Source organism: Peromyscus californicus, unplaced genomic scaffold (assembly GCF_007827085.1).
Source record: "Peromyscus californicus insignis strain IS unplaced genomic scaffold, ASM782708v3 Scaffold_17__1_contigs__length_78620276, whole genome shotgun sequence".
Taxonomy (NCBI): domain Eukaryota; kingdom Metazoa; phylum Chordata; class Mammalia; order Rodentia; family Cricetidae; genus Peromyscus; species Peromyscus californicus.
Window position 1 is genome coordinate 39,384,248 of NW_026294469.1, and position 10,326 is coordinate 39,394,573.

At 42.3% G+C, this 10,326-nt stretch overlaps 1 pseudogene; it reads left to right on the forward strand.

Moving 5' to 3' along the window:
• Positions 1 to 333: 333 nt before the first annotated feature.
• Positions 334 to 1,710, forward strand: LOC128113092 (mitochondrial dynamics protein MID49-like; annotated as a pseudogene).
• Positions 1,711 to 10,326: the final 8,616 nt, after the last annotated feature.

Consider the following 10,326-nt stretch of genomic DNA (forward strand, 5'->3'; position numbering starts at 1 on the left):
TGGGGGTTGTAGGTTGAAATATACCCCTTCCTCTCCAAGGTGCTTTTGGCCATGGTGTATATCATAGCAATATGAAACATTATAGGACAGGCCTTCGCCATCACAAAATCAGTAACCCAAGAGGACTTCGTTAGGGAACCTGAGACATGTGCTCATTCTATTTATAAGGTGCGACAAGGCATCTTTTGGCAACCTTTAAACATTTTCCTCAGTTAAATATATTCAATTAAAAATAATTTATGGGGTTCCGTTTCCGGGGGTTGCACATTCCATTCCCAGGCGGGTCCTGGGGCTCCAGGGTCCTACTCACTGCGTCCTCGGGTCGGTACGGGGATGCTTGATGCCGGGACGCAGGGAACCGTGGCAGAGTTCTCCCAGAAGCAGAGGAAGCAGCATGGCGGAGAGCGCCTGGGCCCTGTGGTGGACTTCCTCCTGGCTAATGCTCATTTGATGCTAGGTGTGAGGGGGCCTGCAGTGCTGGGCATTGCCACCCTGTCTGTAAAGCAGCTTTGCCATGCCCCCCCTCCCCCCGATGCTCTGATCTATGTTACTTGTCTGCAGCTCATCGACAGGGTCACTAGCCCTGGGGATGAGGATGAAATCAAGGTGGATGGCTGAGAGCCACATCACACCAACAGCCCCAACCCTCCCCTGCCCCTCCCCCCCCCCCCCCCCCCCCCCCCCCCCCGCCACACTCAGCCAGCCCATATCTCTTGTGTCCGCCTCACCCCAGTGGAGCCCATACCCACTCACTCTCAGAAGACACCAACACCTCAGCTCAGCTCCCCAGAGCTCCTTTGAAGCCCTAGAAGCCCACATGACTTTGGTGAACCAGCTGACTGGAGACATTGCCATGGAGCTGCAGGCCTACTTGAGGAGCAAGTTCCCAGAACTGTCCTTTGGTGCACTTGTACCAGGTGGGCCTCTCTATGAGGGGCTACAGGAAGGGGCTGCTGAGCATGTGCGCCTGCTAGCACCTCTGGAGTTAGAACCAGGTCTGTGGAGCCTGGTACCTGGTATGGACACCGTGGCCTGGGAACCTTGATGCTGGGCTGTGCGCAGGACCCAGCTGGAGTTCCATCCCCGTGGGCACAGCCACTGCTTCCTGGTGGTGGTGGTGGTGGGGGGGTTATCTTTCCTCCCGTGTCTTTTTGGAGCTGCTATGGAAGGCCCTGGCAGCCTCTGTCAACTGGCCAGCCATTGGTAGCCTACTTGGATGTCTGATCCAGCCCAGTGTGGCTTTGGAAGAACTGCTTGCTGCTGGAGGTTCAACATGAGTGCCTGGAGTTCACGTTAGCTGTGCTCATGGTGGTCCCTGGGGCCAGCACGGATGACCATCTTCTGCTGGCTTGGCCCCTGGAGGGGCTGGCCGCCAATCTCTGACTGCAGGATCTATATCCGGTAGAGGCTGCCTGTTCGTGGGCGCTGGATTACCGGGATCCTGGCACTCGCTGGAGGTTGTTGCTACTGCTATGTGGTGTGTGTCATGCCCATCCGGCTCTGGAGTGACTGGGCTAGAGTCACCTGACCCAGGTGGTTCTGCATCTGGGGGAAGAGGAAGTGACCTGGACCAAGGAGGCCTTGGGGGATTGCTTTCTGCAAGCCCTGGAGTTTCTGATGGGCAGCTTGGAGCAGGCCAGCCTGCCCTGTCACTTCAACCCCAGCGTGACGACATTGGCTAACTATTGTACAGTGTTCTCCAGGTCCTAGAGCTTACTCTAGGTGGATGAGGACTGGGATTGGCTTGTTTTCTGATGCTGAAGAGCAGCAGTCTCCTCCCTCCCAGGACATTGCAGAGTGGGGCTTGCTTTATTTTAGCCAGAGTGGAGGGGAGGATCCATTACCTAGGCCCATGGGTGGGCATGTGCCTGGGTGATGGTGACCAGGATTCCCAAATCCAGAGAGTCTGGGTTGCTGTCACCTAATGTGGGCTAGTCTGGCCTGGCTTTCGGTACCAGCCACACTGATGCCCCCTGGCCCTCTAGGATTCACTTAGGATCTTGGGCTCAGTCTATCATAACCAGCAATGAACTCACCAAGAGTGAGACATGGCTTTTGAGTTTGCTAGGCGTCCCCTAGGCAAAGGCTGGGTTCCAACTTTTTGCCAAGAAGGGAAACCTAATGTTCTTGCTTGGGTAACAGCCCCAGGATTCTGGAGGGCACACACAGCTGGTCATTGAGTCTCTGGGGCTGGAATCACCTGGTGCCCTGGAGGATAGCTTCTTAGCTGTTGAAGGATGTTTTCCTGATGGTCATGCATTTGTTTTTCTGGTTGAGTCCTCAGGCCCTGAAGTGGAAGGTGTCTCCCTTGCTGCCTGCCTGCCTGCCTACTTTATACTACAGGGAAGGAAGGTCTGGTTTTCCTCCTGCTTGGTGGGTTTTCTCTGTAGGTCACAAATTACCTCTGGGAGAGCCCCTTCCTCACTGGGGAGCTGAGCTCTGTACTCGCCTACGTAAGGCTGTCCCATAGGGGCCCCTCCCAGAGGCCTGTGTGCAGCCCTGGCCTCTGCAGTGTGCCAAAATGTTTGATAAATGTCTGTGTCCTGACTTGGCACCCTGGTTAAGGTGGCATGGCTGGAGGAGGGAGATGACCTTCCCTGCCAGGGGGCCTTTCTATTTTATACCGTACCACTCCCCCCTACAGAGAGAGAGAGAGAGAGCGAGGAGAGAGAGAGAGAGAGAGAGAGAGAGAGAGAGACAGAGAGAGAGAGAGAGAGAGAGAGAGAGAGAGAGAGAGAGAGAGAGAGAGAGAGAGAGAGCGAGCTATGCCTTGAAGAGTGTGAATAAAAGGAGAAAAATAAAAAAAATAGTTTATGGTCTATGAAGGGAATAATATTAAGAGGGTAAAACATTAAGAATTTAATGCATCTGTATGATATTCCTAGAATACTGTTGTTCAACACAGAATAGGCTAGGATTGCATTTAAACATGGAGTGTTTTGAATCACAGAACAAGTTTCATGGGTGTATGACTTTATACACGAACATGCTTCATGGAACAGTGAGAATACAATGTTTTCAGAAGGTGAATTAGTCACAATGGAGCAAGAAAACGTTGGCGCAGAAATGACTAATCAGAACCTTGTCTAACAAGGATCTCACTAGACAGAAAAACAAGTTGTTCCCAACACATCCAACAAAATGAGAAAGATGGTGCCACATACGGTGAGAAAAGAGAAAAGTCAAAAGTCACACCTATTCTTGGCAGGGTGTATAATGAATTAATAGTTTCTTCTGGAAGATGATCTGGCATTATTAGCTGAACCTTTCTATCCCAACAGAAATGTAGTCATGTGTTCCCTAAAGGACTTGTAAAATGTTCGCTCCTGTATGGTTCATAATAACCCCAAATTGAATTGTTTAAATATCTACCAGGAGGAGGTGCAGAAGGGTTGTATTTTGATATGGTTTCAACAAAATGCTATCAAGAAATGACAACGAGATGAATCAAGCCTGCTGTCAACAATGTGGATTAGTGTTACAAATGTAATCCTTGGCAAAATAATACAATAAAAGCTTATAGTGTATTAAGATTCTATCTAAAGGAATGAGCAAGCCAATCCAACATATGATGTAAGTTAGAAGGGCTTTTAGACCAGTGTTAACAATGTTTCCCAGGCATAGTAATGAGCACTTGCCTGAGGCTGGGAAAATTGTTTCTTGGCTGAGACGCTTATTCCATGGGTGTGTTAAGTGTTTGTGAAACACTAATCAAATGTGGTGCCTCATTTGTTCTTTTTTTTCTCATGTAAATTATTCTTCAACAAGTATTTTTCTTAAAGTTTCTTGACTTCTTGTCCAATAGAGGATGAAATTCTAATACAATTCAATAAATACCATTTTCGGCAATGATGTCTTAAAATATACAGAAACATTGATTAATTTTTAGTTTGCAGGAATAACCAAATTAGGGAAAATATGTTGGAGGGTTTTATATCAGAACATGATATGATTATTTTACAATCCAACTTTACTTAAAGAATGAAAACTAATCATATTTTAGAAAGTCTTGGGATTATAGGAAGATGAGAAAAATGAAACTCTTTTGTTGTACATGTAGTACTGGTGAGCTTTTCTAACATTTATTGCATTTCTTTTTTGTATAACTTGCCCATATTTGCTTTAAGACAGTTTATTTTAATTAAAAATATAATAGCAAAAGTATTAAGAACTGTTTTCTAGATGGTATCAATAAGAATATGTTGAAAATAATTTCTGGTTATTATTTTAATGGAAAAGGAAAGCAATTGCCAGTGGCATCAATTTTGACTGATGGCTTATTAAAAACAAATAATACAAAATGTAATTTCTATTGCTGAACTGAAGTCTGGAGCCAGGTTTTACTCAATCATTCCTAATGCATTTAGAAATACTCACAGATACATTATGTCAAAGACAATTGAGTCTTAAAATCAATCTTGTCCTTTAAAATTGTAAAAAATTAGGTTCTGTACTCTGAACTCTTCTTTTGAAAATCTTTGCTATATCTAAAAACTTTCATGACTCAAATTAACAACAAAAAACAACACAAAACAAAAGAGCGAGCTTGGATTTGAGACATGGTTTGGTGGTAGGGCCCTTGGGTTGGTCCTTAGCATCATACCAACAAACAAAAAACAAGAGCTTTACCTATCTAAGAAAAAACCCTGTACCAAGCAAAGCAAACCTCATTTTTAATTGTTATTTGGTTAGGAAGGGTTGTCCAAATGACCCCAAAGAAATGTAGACTATTGCTTCTGCCCCTGGTTGTCTTCCAGAAGTTGAAGCTAAGACCTCATTGCTGAAGATACCACACATTTTGGATATAGGACTTGGAGGAATTGAGTTGTAACTGACCTGGAAGCCTGATTTATGTAGACAAAATTCTAAACAGTCTTAGTAAATAAGAAACACAGAGCCAAATACAGGAGTAATAACTGAAGAGATCGGAGAATTAGCGAAGAGCCACTGACTACCCTTTAGCATTTCCCACATGAGAGAGCTTCTTCCTGCCTAACCTGTGCTTTTATTGCTTTCCTGTTCTGCCTTCTTATTGGCTCTAAGCCCAGCCACATGACTTCCTCATTACTGCCTGTCTATACAGACCTCCAGGTCTCTATGGTTGGTACTGGGATTAAAGGCTCGTGTCACCACGCTTGGCTGTGTCCTTGACCACACAGAGACTCTGCCGGCCATGTGATTGGGATTAAGGGCATGGTCTACCATTGCCTGACTTCTGTTCCTGTCTCGCTATGACCTCTGATTGCCAGGCAAACTTTATGTATTAACATACAAATAAAATCACATTTCAGCACAATTAAAATATCACCATGGATGAGATTTGATTTCAATTTTAATTTGACATTTAGTAGGAGAGGACTAGCTCTCCTCCCACCGGAAAGTGCTACGCAAACTGCAAGCAGAAGAAGAATCAATAGTCCTACTCATCTGTAAGGCCTATGAACCACAACAATGACTGTCCTAGTAAGATATAGCAAATGGTACAACAGTGATTCTACTATCTTGGAGATAACCAACAGCTGTCTTGTTGGATTTGAGGCCTGCTCAGAAGGTGAGTGTTTATGCCTGGTACCATAAACCTAGCCAAGTACCTGTGAGAGAGGAGTCAGAGGCCCTAGAAGAGGGCCTACTACTGCCATTTTCTTATGCCAATACAATTTCTTATTATATTATAAAGAATTATCTTTATACTGAAAGATCAGTGTAGCTCTCACCCCTCACTGAAGAAGTTTCTTTTTATAGCAGATAGGCTGTTATAGAGAGCCACAATTGGTCAAAATGCAGACAATAAGTGACTATGGGGTAGCCAGTCCCTGTTGACATATACAATGGAACCTAAGGCTCAGTGCATCATGCAAGAGGAGGTGAAAGAATTTAAGAATCAGAGGATCAGGATGCCTACTGCTAGAGAGTATCTTCTAGACAGGATCATAACATGACCATGGTTGGAAAAACAAGGGAAGTAGAAAAGAACCATCGTTTGAAAAGCAGATACCATGACTGGAGTTTCAAAACATGTCTAACAATGAGACAGACATAACTATCAGCAGAGAATTCTGTTCCTGTTGATGTTGTGTGAATGCAGAAGTTTCTGCCTGCCAGGATCAGTCTTCACAACATAGCAATAACTAGACTCCTTTTCTTCTTCATGAGAACATAGGGAAATAGAAGATTCAGAATTTTTGGCTTTGTAGGAAACAAATTTTCAGAAGTCCTATAAATCTGTGTGAAGTTGAATGTTTTATTCATCTGTGTTTCAGAACTTATCTTAGTGTATCTGACAGCTCTTGTTCAAAACTGGGTGTTGTAAATAAGATAGTAATATAGTAATAAATACAATCAAAGTAGTCAGTCCTGAAGAAAGATAAAGGTCTCATACATGTAACATAGTCTTGAGGTTATTTGATAGTTCATCAGTGAAGAGACACACAGATGAGAAAAATATTTAAATTTCTTGTTGGTATGATTTCAATTTGATATAAAGTTCTGACACTAACAAAGACAACAAAACTCAATGCCAGTGTAAATAAAGCATGAGAAAGATAGTGGCTAATCTATGTTTTTCAATGCAAGGAATATTTGAAATTAATGTAGCCAATAAGACCAATAACATGAGTGACAGACAGCTCATGCAGGTGAAGATGTGGAATAAGGAGAACACTCGTAAGTTCCTGGTGGGAATAAAAACATGTGTAGCCACTATGGAAATCAATATGGTGGTTCCTCAGAAAATTTGGAATTGATCTACATCAAGACCCAACTATATCACTCTTGGGCATATACCAAAGGATGTTCTATCTTACCACAAAGGACACTTGCTCAACGATGTTTATTGATGCCCTATTCGTAATAGCCAGAAACTAGAAACAACCTAGATGTCCCTCAACTAAAGAATGGAAAAGAAAATGTAGTACATTTACACAATGGAATATTACTCCACTGTTAAAAAATGACATCAGGAAGTTTGCAGGCAAATGGATAGAACTAGAAGAAATCATCCTGAGTGAGGTAACCCAGACCCAGAAAGATAAATATAATATGTACTCATTTATATGCAAATATTAGCCATTAAGTAAATGACAAACAACCTATAATCTACAGACCTAGAGAGGTTAGGTGTAGAGGAAGGGACTAGGCGAAACACGTGAATATGCCTGGGAGGGGGAAATAGAATAGATTTTATGGGTAGACTAGGGGCAGGTGGGGATGGGAACTGAAGGATCTGGTGGGGAGGGGAAGGAGAAGTAGGGTGAGAGAGAATGTGGGGAGAAAAAGCTGAAATTGAGGGGCATTTAAGTGAGGATATGGAAATCTAGTATAGTAGGAATATTCTAAGATATATGAAAGTGATCCTAATGAGGTATCCTAGTAAGAGGGGCTACAGAGTCCCAACTGGCCATCTCTTCTCACCAAATGAGGCCTCCTGTAGCTGGATTGGGCTGCATTCAATTGAGTTGTTGACCAATCAGGTCCCATGGAAATCCCTAAACAATCCCGGATGTTGGGAAGAGAATGGGTTGCTCTTCACAATCTAATGAGTTGCTCTTCACAAACTGACAGTGTGGCCCAGTGTCAAGGACACCACTTACACAACTCACTGAACTTGGAGAAGTAGAGCTGGTGCCTCCATGGAGCCTTCACCCCCACTACATTCTAGTGTCTTTGGTGTGGAAAGATTCTCTTCAGGCTACCAAAGGAGAACTGTAAACAACCCAGCCACAAAACTTTCGACCTAAAACCTGTCCTCCCTGCAAGATACACTAGAGCGATGATAGCACAGAACTTGCGGGTGTAGCCAATCAATGTCTGTTTTGACTTAAGGCCTAGTCTTTGAGACAGAACCCATACCTGACACTGCTTGGGTGACCAAGAACCAGAGACTAGATATTTCAGAGACTTACGGTAAAACCAAACACTATTGGTCTAAAAAAAGAGCATCAATAAAATGACTCCTAATGACATTCTTCTATGCTCATGGATCAGTGTATTATTCAGTCATCATCAGAGAAACTTCATCCTGTAGCAGACAGGAATAGATACAGAGACCAATAGCCAGGCATTACACAGAGAGATAGTCCTTGGAACACACTGCTCTAAATGGGATGTCTCTATCAAATCCTTCCCCTCAGAGCTCAGGGAACCCTACAGAAGAGGAGATGATGGAAAGAGTGTAAGAGCCAGAGGGGATGGAGAAGCCAGATCCTAGGACTCAACTAAGCAAGGTGGATATGAACTCATAGAGACTGAAGCAGCAAGCTCAGGGTCTACACAGGTCTGCACCCGGTCCTTTGCATATATATTATAGTTACTATCTTAGAAGTTTTATGGGACTCCTGAGTTTGTAAATGAGTGGCTCTCTGATTCTTGTGCCTGGACTTGGGGCTCTTTTCATTCTGTTGCATTGCCTTGTCCATCCTAAATGTTATAGTTTTTGCTTTATTTTATTATGTATTAAAATATCTTATATTTTGTTTTGTCATAATATCTTATATTTTGTTTTGTCATATTTGGTTGTTATCTCTTAGAAACCTGTTTTTTGTTTTTTTTTTCTAATGAGAGACAGAAATGGAGTGTTCTGGAGAGGAGGGAAGGTGGGTAGGGATTGGGAGTAAAGAGAGAAGAAATTGTAATCAGAATATATTGTTTACAAAAAGAATCTATTTTCAATAAAAGAAACACACACACACACACACACACACACACACACACAAAGTGGGCATTGCCCTTGTGTTGTCAATGTGTTCTTTCATTCCAAGGAGATGAACTATTCTGATTTAAATAGTCATCTTAATTGCTTGAAAGTATATTCACAATAAACATCTGCTAAGATTGATTGATTGTACCCTTACAAAAAAAAGAAGAAACTAGCACAGCCAAGTGAACTGGAAATATAAATTCCTTAAAATGTTAGACACTTGACAGGGGTTTACTTTTTCTTTTTCTCCTCCTCCCCTTCACCTCCTCCTCCTTCTTTTTCTTCTCTTTATTTGACACTTAAAAGTACGTTTGGCATCAGAAACAAATAGTGATACTTTTTGAAATTTGTGAAAACTATAATACTAAGAAAAAAGTTCAATCAACTCTGCTATATATAGTTAATAACCTTGTCCTAGAGATATAGCCAACAAACATATGAGAAAATATAGAGTTACTGCAGCCTGTAAGTTTGTTATTTGGCAACATTTAGAGTTTTAGTTGAGTTATTTTCCACTCTAAATAATTATCCTTTCTACTTAATTTTGGATATGTAATTATGTATTGTTTCTTAAAGAAGCCCTCTGAGATAATAGGTTTCAAGCCTCATTAAACCTGAATCAGTCCTCATGTTTAAGGATCTTTTTCTGCTATTACAGTGGATGATAACAAAATTTGTTTTTCAAATGTGAACAGTGTTGAGAGTGAAATTGTAATACGAACAACTGTAGGTTCTACACTGCAATGATCTCCAACAAACCGGAAGTAGGTCATCTTCCTTATCTAATTCCCCTTGAGGTAAAGATTTGATAGATTGTACAGAAAGGGGATCACTTGTCTCTTGGGGTGCATTAGTAACATTTCTGAGGTTATAGTGACATTGAAGTCTCATTAAGGAGAGTTGCTTCCTTCTAGCCAAAAGAATGGCATTTTCTTCTAGGTAGAAATGTGTCAATGTCTCCTCTCTTAAGAATTAATTTTGTTGGACAGATCAATGATCAAGATGATGGTGAGTTTGCCTTAAGCCATGCAAAAGAGATGGAAGGAATAATTTGTCCTCTAATGAGATAATGTACTTTTCCTTCTTAGAATTCTGGCCCCTAAGGATATAGTCTCTTCCATGACCCACCATCAGGCTCTGTTGAATCTTTGTTTCTGAGTTTGAACTCAGAAAGCTGTAACTGTCCCTTTTAATTGTCTTCTCTGTATTTTGGATGTTGGTCAGAGGCCAAGCATGCTTTCTGTGACACCTTGGCCTTCCCGCCCCCCTCTTTTCTCTAATTCTCTTCTCCCTGACATGTTGCTTGTCTACCATGTGGCCGATCTCTACACCTAAATCAAATGGCATGGCTCTTTCTCCCTCTTCATCTCCCATTTATAAATGCATGATAAACTTCTCTCTAAAACTCACCTTCTGTGGTCCATGAATTTAATTCTTTGAATTTGTGGTGGTTTTGGTGGTCATCAAGTTTTTAGGACCCTAGCTCTCCAAGTAAGGCACCAAAGACATGCCAAGATTCCTGTATCACTTACCATTTAGGTATAAAGTCGAATCTCATGCTTATCTTTTGTCCCCCCCGCCACCTGAACTTCCTGAACATTCAGAGGTAAGTTTTGTGCTCAACTGCTGTA